The 15,831-nt window shown below is 38.9% G+C and overlaps 2 pseudogenes; both read left to right on the forward strand.

The window, feature by feature from the left end:
- The window catches only part of LOC102489931 (60S ribosomal protein L29 pseudogene), a 19,696-nt pseudogene extending 6,860 nt beyond the window's left edge, over positions 1-12,836 (forward strand).
- An 880-nt stretch (positions 12,837-13,716) lies between these two features.
- On the forward strand, positions 13,717-14,401 carry LOC102490359 (elongation factor 1-delta-like; annotated as a pseudogene).
- Positions 14,402-15,831: the final 1,430 nt, after the last annotated feature.

Genomic DNA, 15,831 nt, shown 5'->3' on the forward strand with positions numbered 1-15,831 from the left:
GACTGGCCATCCCCCCGGTGGGTGATTTCTTGCTTTCTTTCTATTTCTATCTGTCTCTCCAGTGAGCACACATGCCCTATAGCAAAAATCTCTCTTAAATAAAGGAAAAGAAAGGAGGCAAACCATCCTTTAACATAATAATATCAAAGTATTTACTTTCCTAGAAGTAACATCAAGACCACGTTAATAAAGGGAATACAGTCTCTATCTGAGACCAGATGTTGATTACTTACACAGAAAAGAAATACTGTGGTGAGGTAGTTTCTTGGTTAATTCAAGAGGAGCACTCAAGCAATTGTTGATAGTGTAAGCTGGGATAAAAAGATACTATCATTTTTCCCTTGATAATACCAGAGCATTTTTTTTTTTTGGAGATGTTTTTGCTATAGGGTGCGTAAGCTCGCCAGACAGACAGAGAGAGACAGAGAGACAGAAAGCGAAAAATCACCCCCCAGGGGGGATGGCCAGACCGCAATCTCTTCTCCTCCATTCTTTTCTCTGGATCTTGAGCACGCACGCACACGCGCCCAGTGTGAGTTTTAAGCCACTGTGTCCGGGACACGAACCGCGGTCGACTACGTCGGAGTCCAGCGACATAGCCATTACACCAACTGCTGGTCCTAACCAGAGCACTTTTGGTATAAAAAGGTTTGAGGGATAATCATCAGCTCTTCAGTGGGTGCTGAAGTTCTATCCATAACTTTTTTTTTTGTTTAATTATTTTATTTAACCTTATTTATTTTAATTTGACCAGAGAGGGACAGAGAGGGAGAGAGAAAGTGAGAAAGCAAGTTGCCAGGACTCGAACTGCAGTTGGCTATGTGGGAGTCCAGCACCTTCAACCACCACACCACCTGCCAGCCCCTATCTATTTATTTTTAATTTGACTGGAGAGGGACAGAGTGAGAGAGAGAAAGAGAAAGCAAGCCACCCGGTCTGGGACTCAAACTGCGATTGGCCATATGGGAGTCCAGTGCCCTTAACCTCCATGCCACTGCTGGCCCCCATAACTATTTTTAAAAAGGTGATATTCTATCTTTTATTTTATTTTATTTATTTATCATTTTATTTATTTATTTATTTATTTATTTATTTATTTTTTGCTACAGGGCATGTGTACTCACCAGAGACAGAGAGGGGGAAAGTGAGAAAGTAAACCACCAGATTGAGACTTGAACCAGTCACCATGTGGGAGTTCAGCATCTTAACCACCATGCTACCTGCTGGCCCCACTAATTATAATGACCCCATCTCCAATTCAGAGGTGTTGTGGAATTCCTGTTTTTGAGTATGGTTATGGTTGGTAATAATCATAACATAAAAAGATGTACTGCAGGTTCATACACACATGCACATACACAGTTTCCCGTATGAACCGCCACAAATTGCAGATAAGTGTAAATCTCAATATTCAGAGGAAAAAAATTATAGTATTCTTAATAACCGTCTGTCAGTGAAATTATGTGATGTCTACGCTGTCAAAATTATTTGAAATGAGTGGAAAAGAGTAGAGTATCAATGAAAGATTGGTCTTGAGTCAGTTATTACTGAAACAGATAATGAGGGATAATTTTACATTTTTCAGCTTTTGTATACATTGGAAAGTTTCTATAATAATATTATTTTTTTTTAATCTATTAAGGCAAGGATACCCAGAAAACACACAAAAAGAAAATTTCTGGGAAGGCCAAATGAGTGGCTAGAATATAAGTTCCAAGACAACAGAGACTTTGCCTGTCCTGTTTACAACTGTATCTCCAGTTCCTAAAGAAATACGTATCACACAGCAGGCTCTCAGAATATATTTGTTGAATGAATGAACCCAGGAAATAAAACCATGGCCTGGGTAAGAATCTGACAACTAGGACTGAGTCAAGAATCCTAGGGTTCACTCATCTGTCATACTACTTATGGCATTGCATGAGCTATTGTATAAGTACCTCAAAAAAGTCACCTGATAAGAAAGCAGATGACAGACCTTGAGATTTCGTAACAAGTAGATATTTACATGCTTATATACATATGATCTTTAAACTGCTGCATACTAGGACTTAAACCGTTTCCTTTTTTTAATTTTTTATTCATTTATTATTTTATTATTATTATTATTTTTTTGGAGAAGTTTTTGCTATAAGGGCACGTGTGCTCACCAGACAGACAGAGAGAAACAGAGAGACAGAACCAGAAATCACACCCCAGGGGCGATGACCACACCGCAATCCCTTCTCCTCCATTCTCCTCTCGGGATCTTGAGCACGCACACACATGTGCCTGTCATGAGTTTAAGCCACCGGGTCCAGGACGCGAGCTGCGGTTGACTACGTGGGAGTCCAGCAACATAGTCATTACTCTAACTGCTGGTCCCCCATTTCCTTTTTTTTTTTTTTTAAAGAATTAGTTTATTTAACTGTATTTATCCACGTATTTATTTTAATTTGACCAGAGAAGAAGAGAGAGAGAGAGAAAGAGAGCCGCCAGGTCTAGGGCTCGAACCGCAGTCAGCCATGTGGGAATCCAGTGCCTTTAACCACCATGCCACCTGCCAACCCCTGTTTCCTTTTTTTCCGGTGGAAAAGGAAGGGAGGGAAGAAGAGAGGAAAGTACGGAGGGAGGGAGGGAGGCAGGGATGGGGGATGAAAAGAAAGAAAGAAAGAAAAAACCTGTATATACTCTGTTATCCCCTTCCCTGTCTTGTTGTCAGACTAATTGAAGTGGAGAAAGGAATAAATAATCTTTTGAAGAGGTTTCACCTGTGTGTGCTCCCCTTGGTTCCTTAGTAGCCTTAGGACAAAACTGTACCGGGAGTAATGGTGTGGAACCTTAATTAGGGCTTTTGATATTCAAGCCCATTCTTATTGAGCCAGTACCTGAGCAGAAGAAAACAATCAATACCGTGTGAATAGCAGACAGCAAGCACAGTTAAATGCCCTCAAGAGACACTCTAGAGTTTTAAAGCTGCACCCTCCGAATCATAGCCAATAGCAATGTGTGGCCACTGAGCACTTGTTATACGGCTAAGGTGAATTGCGGAGTGCAATAAGGTGTAAAATATGTGCCAGGTTTCTAAGACTTGGTAACAAAAACAACCAAAACAGAAACTATCGCAGTACTTTTTATACTAATTGCACATTGAAATGATGATATTTTTGATATATTAGGATAAATATAATGTATTAATAAAATTAATTTCACCTGCTTTTTCTTTTTTTTTTCTTTATTCTTTTTTTTTTTTTTTTTTTACTTTTTAAAAACAGTGTCCACCCAAAGTCTTGAGAGGAGCATGGAGGAGAAGGGTTAAGGGATTACAGTGTGGCCATCCTCTCTGGGAGGGAGCGATTCCTCACTTTCCTTCTCTCTCTGTCTCTCCGGCAAGCACACATGCTCACGGAAAAATTCTGAAAAAAAAAAAAGTAGCCATTTGAAAACATAAAATTACTTCTGTGCTTTATATTTATATTTCTATTGGGTGGTGCTTTTCCTCTATGTGCAATAAAGAACTCAGTGTATTATTAGCACAACTGTGTTCTTACTCTACATTGCTTTGACATGTTTTGGACCTTTTATATATAAGTACTGCTGAAAACGCCATCTGCGTTTGTCCAGTTTGGGGAGTTCAAGTGTGGGAGGACACAGGGTTGAGGTGAATATCTGCAGGCCGACCAGCCAATACGTAAAGGAACGTAAAGGCTACCACCTTTTGTAAATTAGATAAAGATCCAGCAGAAGATGGACGCATGGAGACGAATACTCACCGGAAACGTGATGTCCCATAACTTTCTTTTCTCTCACCAGAGAATATCAAGAGCTGTAGCCACTCCAATTCAGGAACAAAGAACCTACCACAACAGATTTGTATTACAAGAGTAAGGGAAGCCCATAATTAGATTTGTTTGGAGAATACATGGGGCTGGAGTTCGAAGATGGTAATGGAGACATATGAGAGAACTTCAAATACTGCATGGAAAATAAAATGGAAGTACAAACTTACTTTGTTACAAAAAACTGAAGTTTATATAGTTTTCTCATAGTATGGCTTCCTATGAGCTTTTTGAAGACCCCCACCCCTCCACCCACATTTGTAATGGGAGTGGCAAAAAAAAGAAAAGAAAGCTAGGAAATGTTGTAACAGTCCATGTGAGATGTTGAGAGTTAGGACTAGAGTGTTCATGGCAGTCGACCTTTTCTTAATGGTTGACATTATATATCTATCAATCACTTTTTTTTAAATGGAGTTTTTGCTATAGGGTGTGTGCGCTCACTGAAGTGACAGAAAGCAAGAAATCACCCTCCTCCCCATGGGCATGGTCACACCACAATTCCTCTCTTCCATTTCCCTCTCAGGATTTTAGACACACATGCACCCAGTGTAAGTTTCTAGCTGCCCAGTCTGGGACTTGAACCACAGTCATCCATGTTGGAGTCCAATACCTTAACCACTACACCTGCTAGCCCTGCAGATCTGCTTTCAACTACCACTCTTGTATTTACAGGCAGAGTTTTGTTTGTTAGAGAGATTTTTGCTATGGGGCACATGTACTAGCCAGAGAGAGAGAGAGAGACAGAGACAGAAAGCAAGAAATCACTCCCCAGAAGGGATGGCCACACAGCAATTCCTTTTCCTTCATTATTCTCTTGGGATTTTTGAACATGCACACACACACACACACACACACGCACCTGGCGTGAGTTTTAAGCTGTTGGGTCCAGGACTCAAACTGCAGTCAACACAGTAGGAGTCCAGCGATGTAACCTTTACACCATCTGCTGGTCCCCAGGCAAGAAGGGTTTTTCTGTTTTTGTTTTTAAAGAGGTTTTTGCTATAGGATGCATGTACTCACCAGAGCACAAGACAGAGAGACAGAAAGTGAGAAATCACCCCCCCTCCAGGTGGAATGGCCACACTGCCATCCCTTCTCCTCCGTTCTCTCATGATTTGGGGCACGCATGCCCACATGCATGCATGCACATGTACTCAGTGTGTGTTTTAAGCCACCAGGTCCAGGACTTGAATTATGGTTGACTACATGGGAGTCCAGTGACATAACCATCATGTCATCTACTGGTCCCAGGCAAGAGTTTTTAATACTGTATCTAGTTCTCCTCCTCCTATCACTCCAATCCAGTATGAACTACATTTTGTCCACATTATTTTAACAAAACACTTTTTTACCAAGGTTAATAAGTGAGTCCCTGTCACTGAAATTGACTAAATCTAATGTTGACTTTTAGTCTATGTTGTCGGATTGATGGCAGCATTTAACATTGTTTACATCTTTTTTTATTGAAACACATTTTTCCTGCAAATTTTACTGTGCATGTCTGCCTCAGTCCCATCTACCTTCTAATTTCTCTGAACACTCCATAGCTTCTTTCTTGAACTTCCATCATACTTCCTATTCATTAGATATTGATGTGCTTTAGAATTCCATTTTTGATCCTCTTCTTAATCTAAACATTATTTCTGGGCCATCTCATTATTTCTATAATTTCATCTACTGTGTACATACTGATAATTTCCAAATGTCCTTACTTGGATTTCTTTGCAACATCTCAAATTAATCTGTCCAAAATTGAATTAATTATCTTCAATAAGCAATTTTTAAAAAAATTTTGTCCCAGGGCATGTGCACTTACCTGAAAGAGAGAGAAAGAGATAGAAAGAGTGGGAACATAAGAAATCAGTCCCCAGTGGATGGTATTTGCCACAATCCCTTCTCTTCCATTCTCCTCTGGGAATTTTGTGCACATCCGGCATGATTTTCAGGGCACAGTATCTGGGACTTGAACAGCAGTGTCAGTCATGTGAATCCAGCCACCTGCTGACCCTGCTATGCAATTTTGTTCCTTTCATTTTATTCTTCATTCATAGAAAGCCACCATTATCCAGTTGCTCAAGTCCAAAATTTAGGTATTATCCTTCCCTTTCAACCACTATCCAATCAATCATTAATGTTTATGGAATCTTGCACCTAAACTAACCTAAAATCTATTCATTGTCATTCATCTTAGACCATACACTGCAGTAAAAAAAATCCATTGAAGTCTATTCTAATATGTCAGTACCTATTTAAAACCCTTCATTGGTTCCCCACTTCCCAAGCTGAAATACGAATTTATTAATAATAATACCTACTTGGATTTAAGTGTATTGTATACTATTACTGTACTAAGTACTTTACACCTATTGTGTTAAACCTCTCAATCTAGTATTCCCATTTGTTAGCTGGGGAAATTAAGGCTTTGAGTTGCCCAAGAATGTACACTGAGTAAATGCCAGAGATTGAACTGAGGCCATTAATCAACAAATACACCCTTAACAATTTGTTCTACTAAATCTCTCATTAAATGACACCTGTCTGGTTCCCCAACTTCATCTCGCTCCACCTTTTATAAGCTACATTGTGGCAATACCCATGTATTGCAGATCCACAAACAACAGTACTATATTATGCAATAGACAAACTAGTGTATGCTGAAAAAAAAATCAAAACCGGAGCATGAGTACAATTTTTAGAGATTTCAATATATGTTTTTTAAATATCAAACTAAACCTGATGAGGAAAATCAGACAGAAGAACTTCCACACATGCATTTTATAGCAAGCGTTATTTGATTTCGAATTTCAAATAAGAGAGCACTGTAGTATTTTGGTGCACATGGCCTATAACTTCCTTAATGTGTTCCTACAAATAAGCCATACTATCCTTCATTATATTCTTTGCACAAAGAGTCCCTTCTGTTTAAAACATTTATCATGCCCAATCTTTTTATTTGCCTAACTTCTAGGTGCTGTTTAGGAATTATCTTAAAAATTGCTTTCTCCAGGCAGTCTGCCCTGATAATGCTGTGTACAGTCTTAGCCCAGTTATAATTTTGTCACACTCTATTTTCAATATTTGTCTATCTACTACATTAAATGATTAGGTTCCTTGAAGGCAAACACTTTTTTCCATACACTGTTTTATTTCCAGCATTTAATGTACAGTAGATAATACATCTTTTTAATAGTTGTAGTTGTTTATCACTTTTTTCTTCTGTACTGTAACGACTATGCTCATACTGTTAAATGACACTTGTTTTTCTCTCAAGGTGCCATAAAATGATATATTAGTCTACAAAAGAGATTTTTTTTTTTTGAGAAGTTTTTGCTTTAGGGCGCATGTGTTCACTGGAGACACAGAATGACAGAGGGACAGATATCAAGAAATCACCCTCTGGGGGAATGGCCACATTGCAATCCCGTCTCCTCCCTTCTCCTTTCTGGATTTCGGGCATGCAAGCATATGCACCCAGCATTGAGTTTTAAGCTGCTGGGTCCAGTACTTAAACCACGGTCAACAGCATGGGAGTCAAGCTACGTAACCATTACACCATCTGCTAGTCCCAAGAGATTTTTTTAAAGGCTTTTCTTTGATTATTATCATTTTCCCAAAGAAAAAGGAAAAAAAAATTAAATGAACTGATTTTAAAAAAGAATGGCAAGGTTTTTGTTTTGTTTTATATTTTAAGGAGCTAAAAATGTAAAGGAGTTTGAAGGTTATCTTTATTCATACTTCCAAGCACCTACATGAACGTCGACAGTAACGACCATCCGATTTGTTCACCTTTCCCATTTCTAGGCACTTGAATAGTTTTCTTCCACACTTATTTTGGATTTGATCAAGTGATAATGCTTTGGCTAATGAGATTAAAGTAAATACGGTGAGATAACTATAATGTAATACTAGCAATGCAGTGGTTGAGTAGTGATTTGTCCTCCAGAAGTTCAACTTCTGAAAACTTAGTCCATAGTGTATTGGCTTTGAAAAGTGAGGAGACCTTTAAGAAGTGGGTCCTAACAGTCAGGCTCTATTGAATCAACTTGGAACATGGGAAGCACATGCCTGCCTTCTCTATTTTGGTCAGTGATGTATAGTGAGATAGTACCAGGCTGATGCCTATCCCTTTCTTTGGACTTTCCAGCCACCAGAGTCATGAGCCAAATAAACCTCTAGTCTTTATAGATCACCTAGTCTCAGATATTTCTGTTTAGCAACCCAATAACAGATTAATAGAACTAAGAGAAGTAACTTGTAAAGTGCTTGCACACTGGAGCCTGCCTTCTCTGGAGCTCCTTGGAACCCTGAAAATCCTGATGCTAAATGTGATGATATCCCAGCTAGATTGAACCTGCTCAACACCAGGCATGTGGAGTGAGACCACCCTAAACCACACAACTTTTTCACCTAGTTCAAACCAAACCAAACCAAAAGAACTCCCAATAACTTACAGAATGGTAAATAAATAAATAAATAAATGTTTATAAGCCACTAAAGCTTGGGTAGCTAGTTCTATACTGTGCATTAACTGATACAAAACCCAGCAAACACAAACTGAAGCTTGTGGTCTCTAGACATGTTTCCTTTTTAAAAATTATTTTTTTATTATCATTACTCTTCTTTAATTTGACCAGAGAGAGAAAGAGACAGAGAGAGAGGGGGAAAGTAAGAAAGCAAGTCACCAGGTCCGGGACTCCAACTGTGGTCAGCCATGTGGGAGTCTAGTACCTTAATCACCACACCACCTGCCAGCCCCATATAAACATATATTTCTTTATGACAACTTTAACTTTTGTTCTATCATTCATTTGACCAGTATTCATGGTTGATTTACTTATATTACAAGAGATTTTTTTTTTTTTTTTTTTTAAATGAACTTAAAATAGCTTATAACATAGGTGGCATGGTGGTTAAGGGTGCTGGACTCTCACTTGGCCAACTGCAGTTCGAGTCCCAGACCTGGTGGCTTGCTTTCTCACTTCCGTGACCTGGCAGCTTGCTCTCTCTCTCTCTCTCTCTCTCTCTCTCTCTCTCTCTCTCTCTCTGATCAAATTAAAATAAATAAAGTTAAATAAAATAAATTTTTAAACTTTTTTTAAAAAGTAGCATAACATCAAAGGAAATGCTGAACAAGCTTCCAAGGTAACAGGAACTGACAAAAATCTAGGAATCCTAACACTTAAAACAGTTCATTCATGTGCCTTTTCTATAGCATGCTCCTACGTTCAAATAATTCAATAACAATCATCCACCCTGGACATCTATATGTTTAAGATACAAATTACTGGGATAAGAATCTAATTGACTTTGCTTAAGTCTATACCTATTTCTGTGACTAAGGAAGAGGGATTTATTATAAACACTAAGTTGGAATATTACTCGGCATGCTAGAAATTATGATTTTAATACAGATAATATTTTAACAAGAATCAGATTCTAGGCCAACTTTATGGTATAGCAAAAATGGGCTGTTCCAAATAAGCCAGATCACATGTGGCAATCATGGTTTGAATCCCCAGTCTGGTCAACTTGAAACACATTGGGCCCATGTGCAAGTGCTCAGAATCCAGTGAACTAGCAGACAAGAGAATGAGGATCATCCAGACTACGTGGAGGGTGCATCTCTCTCTCTCATTCTCATATATGTGCTCTATCACAAATAAAGAGAAAAAAGAAATTCTGATTTTCTTTTCCAGTAAATTGATACCTAGTTTGTGTGTAATTTTCTGTTAGATAGATATTAATTTAAGTTAGTCTGGGAGATAAACATTCAGAAGACAAATTAGAATCATAAATACAATACACAAGAACATGAAAACAACGAAACAAAATAAGAGCAAATTATTACTAAATAGGACTTACTGGGAACTTAAGAAGCAATAGCTGTCTTAAAGCTATTCAGATTCATTAGATTCATATTGTGTTTTATTTCTTCTGAGTTTTCCAAATCCCTGCAGCTTCTACTCACTTCTCTTAAGCCTTTCTAACACTTAGCTGACCACTAAGTTAATTAAACAAACTTATTTTTACCAAATAAATTACTTTTAATTACCAAAGAGTGGATGTACTCACCATAGAGAGAAAGAAAGCATGCCCTAGGGCCATGGTCATGCTGCAGTCCCTTTACTTCCATTTATCCATCCCATCGGGATTTTGAGCACACATGCACACATGCTGACTTACTTTTCAAGTTGCTGGGGTCAATGTTTGAGACATGGTTGACCATGTGGGATCTGGCTATCAATGCACAATGCTTAATCTCTGCACTGCAGAGCCAGCCCTTGCCAGATAACATTGAATTTATTTCAAGATAAAAACTTAGTTCTCTATTTTTTGTAACATTAAATATAATTGTTTTTCTAGTCAATAAATGTTTGAAATCATACAAACTAAATAGGAGCTTAGAGCTAGCCTAGTTCAAATACCTTCATATTTACAGATGACACAATTGGTATCTGAACATGAAAAATGAATTTTTTTAAGATTATGTTGAAAGGTAATAGAAGAAACAAGTTACCTGTCTTACGATCATGACTAGAGTCACTTCAGGATTTTTTAATGGATATAATACAATTGTGATTTAATTAAAAATATGCTGGAATAAGCTATTTTAAAAGATATTTATTTATTTATATTCATTCACTTATTTATTTATTTATTTTAATTAATTATTTTTTTGGGGGAAGAGGTTTTTTGCTATAGGGTATATGTACTCGCCAGAAAGACAGAGAGAGATAAGAGAGACAGAAAGTGAGAAATCACCCCCTGGGGGAGGGGATGGCCATGCTGCAATCCCTTCTCCTCCATTCTCCTCTCAGGATCTTGGGCATACACGCACACGCACCTGGCATGAGTTTAAGCTACCAGGTCTAGAACTCCAATTGCTGTTGACTACGTGGGAGTCCAGCGACATAGCCATTACACCAACTGCCGGTCCCTATAAGTTAGTTTTATTAAAAGTTGTATTTAGCATGTATCTTCTAAAATTCTTGAAAAAATCAACTCTCATAGGTTATATTGTAGCAATAGACTCCCACACAAAACTGACTAAAAATGCCTTTGACTTTCACTACATATGGAATTCACAATATTTTAAAAATCAAAATCGAGGGACCAGCAGATTGTGTAAGGGGTATGTCGTTGAACTCCCACGTAGTCGACTGCGGTTTGAGTTCCAGGCCCAATGGCTTAAAATTCACACTAATAGCATGTGTGTGCATTCCCGATATCCCGAGAAGGGAATGGAGGAGATGGTATTACAATGTGGCCATTCCCCCTGGGGGGTGGCTTCTCCGTTTCTGTCTCTCTGGTGAGTGCATGTGCTCAACAGCAAAATCTCTCTAAAAAAAAAAATTAAATAAAAATTGAGTTCATGAACCAGCTAAGAAAAATAATATCTTACATATAAGACACCAGCAATTTGAGGAATATTATTCAGGACAAATTAGAATAAGGAAAAAAATAGAACTTTATAAAAGAGAGAGCTAACAACTTGAATAGCTTTTTTTCTTTTTCCTTTTTTTTTTTTTTTTAAGGCACCCTTAGGAAGACTTAAATACAACAAGGAAAGTTGAAAAATTTAGTAGCCATTTAGAAGTACAGATTTGTCATTACTGAGACATGGATCAATGATTTGGAAGATAAAAATAGAAATTATAAAAATAGAACAAAGGTACCTTGAAATTTTGCATGGAAGATAAAAATAGAAATTATAAAAACACAACAAAGGTACTTTGAAATTTAGAAAAGTACATCATAAATCTGTAAATCATAGATTGTGCTGTCATGACAAAAAGTAAAACAATATTTATAGCTATTCAGAATTACATAAATCTTTAATTATGCAAAAAATTTTAGAGTTATTTAATTTTATTTATTATTATTATTCTTGAAATTTGCTATAAGGCACATGCACTCAGCAGAAAGAGACAGAGGGAGAGATATATAGAGAGAAGTAAGAAAGCAAGCCCCAAGTCCAGGACTTGAACCGCAGTGGGCCATCTGGAAGTCCAGTGACACACCACCTGCCAGCCCCAAATGTGTAAGAATTTTATATTCCTCTGAACTTCAAAATATATGTTTCATTTTGTTTTTTAGTTTTTGCTATAGGGAGCATGAGCTCATGGAGATAGAGAGACAAGGGAAGTGAGAGATCACCCTCCCAGAGGGGATGGACATGCCACAATCCCTTCTCCTCCATTCTCCCTTCTGGATTTTGTGCATGCATGCAAGTACACTCACACCCTGTGAGTGAGGTGTGAGGACCAGGATTCAAACTATGCAATTGGTCATGTTGGACCCAGCTGCCCCAACCTTCATGCCACCTGCTAGCCTTATATTGTATTGTTAATCAATTAAATAGTAATATACTGCTCCGTGGTGGCAGGCTTCAGTGCAGTTCAGGCCAAGTCCAAGAACCACACCACACACAACCAGTCCCGAAAATGGCATAGAAATAGCATCAAGAAACCTCCATCACAAAGATATGAATCTCTCAAAGGGGTGGACCCCAAATTCCTGAGGAACAAGCACTTTGCCAAGAAGCACAACAGGAAGGGTCTAAAGTAGATGCAGGCCAACAACACCAAGGCCATGAGTGCACGAGAGGAGGCCATCAAGGCCCTCGTAAAGCCCAAGGAGGTTCAGAAGGGCGTCCCAAAGAGCAACAGCCGCAAGCTCAGTCGTCTTGCTTACATTACCCACCCTAAGCTCAGGGAACGTGCTCCCGCCCGTATCGCCAAGGGCCTCAGGCTCTCTCGGCCAAAGGCCAACAAGGCCAAGGCTCAGACCAAGACCCAGACCAAAGCCCAGGCCTCAGCTGCAGTTCTGTCTTCAGTTCCAGCTCCAGCTCAGGCTCCCAAAGGTGTCCAGGCCCCCCAAAAGCCCCGTAGTAGAGGCTTTTGCCAGTATGAGGACAGAAGGACTGACCCCCGGGCTGCTCTCTGTGTGGGGCTGGTGTCTTCCTGTGCTATTTGTACGAATAAACCTGAGACGGGGGGAAAAATAGTAATATACTAACAGTAGGTAGGTTTTATGGTTACTGCAATTTGAGGGTCATAATAAATTAAAAGACTAAAATTCTCCTGTATATGAGTGGTACATGTAGACATTTTTTCTGTACAACACACTCATGTGGTTCTAGGAATGTGTCAAATAGTTTAGGCACATAAAAAATAATACTTGAATGTTTGTATTGAAAAGCTAACCTTACTTGCTAATATTAGTGATGTTTAGCATAATTTATAGAAAACAAAGAGTTTAGAACTATTCTTTTTAATACTGGCAAAATTGAATTAATGACATGAACCACATACCAGTTTGTTTCCAAATAATTGATTAAAAAAATAAACTTTGGTATGCTACTACGAAGCCAGCAGAGGGAGCTCATACTTTTGTTTTGTTTTATTTTTTAACTTAACTAAGGAAAATTTTCTCTCTGACAAGCTACCAGATTCTGGAAAATATTGTAGCTGTTTTTTAAATAACAAAAATGCATTAGAAAATGAAAAGAATATACTGTTGTCTAAAGTTGCAAATTTATTCCTAAAAAATGGTATCAATTTTGATTTTATTATAAATGGCAAATAATGTTATTAATATATCCTTTTAATGTATTTATCTAATAGCCTATACTTCAAAACATTTTTTGTCTTTTCCTCAGCTGGCCAGTGCCCACCAATCCTTCCTCTACGACCAACATGTCCTTGGACTGCAAACTTGTAGTATAGTACAAGTTCAAACACCACAACCACACAGAGAAGAAATTCTACTAGTAGATGAAAGAGCATGTGGCTGGCCACTCTTGCCAGGAGAATGGCGACAGAGTGATCCTTTGTGGCATTGCAAGAGAGAATATTTAGAAATCCTTGATCTGAAGTTCTAGCCCCAAGGGCCTCCAATGGGCTGGTGGAGACCACAGGGTGCTTGCTGTCAGATCACCAGCCTGCAAGTTGGGGAAACAGAACTTCTAAGGTGTGATGCAAAGTCTGCAGCAGGCCATTTCCAAATTGGGCTCAGCTGAACAAGCTGGAGAAGCACTTGGTTCCCTGCGGTGCCACAACAACTCCAACCCCAGAGCCAGCAGCTGTTTCCCATGTGCCAAAAGAAGCCTCCAACCAAGAAAGCCACACCAGAGGAGGATGACAAGAACAATGGCATTGACCTGTTTGACAGCGACAAAGAGGAAGACAAGAGTGCTCCCCGGCTGCCAAAAGAGAGACTACAGCAATACCAGGGAAAGTGTCCTAGAATCTCACCCTGATGGCCAAGCCCTCCATCCTCCTGGACATCAAACCCTGGGATGACGAGCCAGATATGACAGTGATATGACCCAGCTGAGGCCTTTGTGCACTCTGTCCAGCCAGACCTGCTTGTGCAGAGTAGCTCCAAGCTGGTTCCTAGGCATCTGCAGGCTACAGAGCCGAAGTGTGATGGAGGACCACAAGGTGGGGAACCACTGGCTGGAAAAGGAGATTACCAAGTTGGAGGGGTGTATGCAGACTTATTCACATTGCAGCTTTCAACTAGAGCTGACAGCTGAAAGTCTAGCTGTGCCTGTGCACACGAGGTCCTGCTGCAATTAAAGACTGAGACTTATATGCATATAAAACTTTTTCATAAGAATTGTTTTATTTAACTTTATTTATTTATTTTAATTTGACTAGAGAGATACAGAGTGAGAAAGAAAGAGAGAGAGGCAAAGTGAGAAGAAAGCGAGTCACCAGGTCCAATACTTGAACCACAGTCAGTCACGTGGGAGTCCAGCCCCGCACCCTTAACCACCACGCCATCTGCCAACCCCAAAAAACTTTTATATTTTTAAAATGAGACCTCTAGTACTTAAAAACTGAACTAAACTAAAATGGAAACCTGTTTACAAGCATAAAACACGATAGATAAGGTATTAGAAATATGACACATTTTGTTTTTATTTTAACTTTTTTTAAGAGAAATTTTTGCTATGGGACATGTGCACTTGCTGGAGACAGAGAGATAAACAAAATCACCCCCTGAGAGTGGATGGCCTTGCTCCAGTCCTTTCTCCTCCATTCTCCTCTTGGGATTTGGGGCACACATGCACACACTCCCAGCATGAGTTTCAAGTCACCAGGTCCAGGACTTGAACTGTGATTGGCCATATGGCAGTCCAGTGCCACAACCACTAAGCCACCTGCTGGCTCCCACAAATATGACACATTTTAAATTTAATTCTAACATATAAAATTAAACATAATTTAAACATGTCCCTATCTACTCAATTCTCAGCGCTTCTATAAACAAATAAAGTCCATTATTAGGTTCTTTTTTTAAGATTTATTTATTTTATTTTATTTGTTATTATTATTTATGTTTTAATTTCACCAGAAAAAGACAGAGAAAGAGAGAGAGACAGAGAGAGAGAGAAAAAGGAAAAAAGCAAGTCATGAGGTCTGGGACTTGAACTGCGATCAGCCATATGGGAGTACAGGACCTTAAGCAACACACCACCTGCCAGTCCCCGTTATTAGTTTCTTAATGTATCGCTCCAGAATTTCTTCGTGAATATTCAAACATACATAAATATAAAGCTGTATTCTAATCCTTTTTATTTTTTACAAAAAAATAGCATATAATGTATGCACACTATTCTGTATCTTTTTTTACTAAGGTATCTTGGAAATCTTTCTGTAAATTTATAGTAGTTACTTATCTTTTTTTTTTTTGAGTTTTTGTTATAGGGCACATGTGCTTGACAGAGAGACAGAGAGAGAGACAGAGAGACAGAAAGCGAGAAATCGCCCTCCAGGGGGGATGGCTATGCCACAATCCTTTCTCCTCCATTGTCCTCTCGGGATCTTGGGCACACACGCACATGCGCCCAGCATGAGTTTAAGCCACCAGGCCCAGGACTCGAACCTCAGTCGACTACATGGGAGTCCAGCGACATAGCCATTATGCCAACTGCTGGTCCCCACTTATCTTTTTTTAACTCCTCATTTTTTAAAATATTCATATAGTGTATAGTAAGCACATT

This window comes from Tupaia chinensis, unplaced genomic scaffold, assembly GCF_000334495.1.
Source record: "Tupaia chinensis unplaced genomic scaffold, TupChi_1.0 Scaffold148049_1, whole genome shotgun sequence".
Lineage (NCBI taxonomy): Eukaryota > Metazoa > Chordata > Mammalia > Scandentia > Tupaiidae > Tupaia > Tupaia belangeri.